Source organism: Mastomys coucha, unplaced genomic scaffold, assembly GCF_008632895.1.
Source record: "Mastomys coucha isolate ucsf_1 unplaced genomic scaffold, UCSF_Mcou_1 pScaffold7, whole genome shotgun sequence".
In the NCBI taxonomy this organism is placed as follows: Eukaryota; Metazoa; Chordata; class Mammalia; order Rodentia; family Muridae; genus Mastomys; species Mastomys coucha.
This window is the reverse complement of record NW_022196913.1, coordinates 22,079,584-22,080,021: the sequence shown is the minus strand read 5'-3', so window position 1 is coordinate 22,080,021 and position 438 is coordinate 22,079,584.

Here is a 438-nt window from a genome sequence, read left to right as displayed (position 1 = left end):
TATTAATTTGAAAATTAATATTACCAACATATCCTAATTTATTGAAATCCAATAATATGAGGAATTGGGAATTTGTTGATTGTCATCCAATGATCTCTCTAATTGATAATTGGAGAAATAGGTCCAACATTGAACAATCTATATACACTGTTAGCTTGTTTGTTTGTGACAGTATCTTGCTGTGTACAACATAAGGGTCTTAAAATCTTGCTTCTCCTATCTCAGCCTCCCTATATGTAGTATTGTTTATTTCATGTTTTTACATTATACTATGGTTTTCAGAACAGCTTATATATTTCAAAAGTATTTATATACTCAAAAGAAATATAGACGATTAAGTAGGGAGGTGGCTTGTAAGAGAACATCAAAGTGAGACTGAATGCTTTGCTTAACATTTGTAACTCTTGTATCAAGTTTGAAGAAGAGGATTTTATAAGT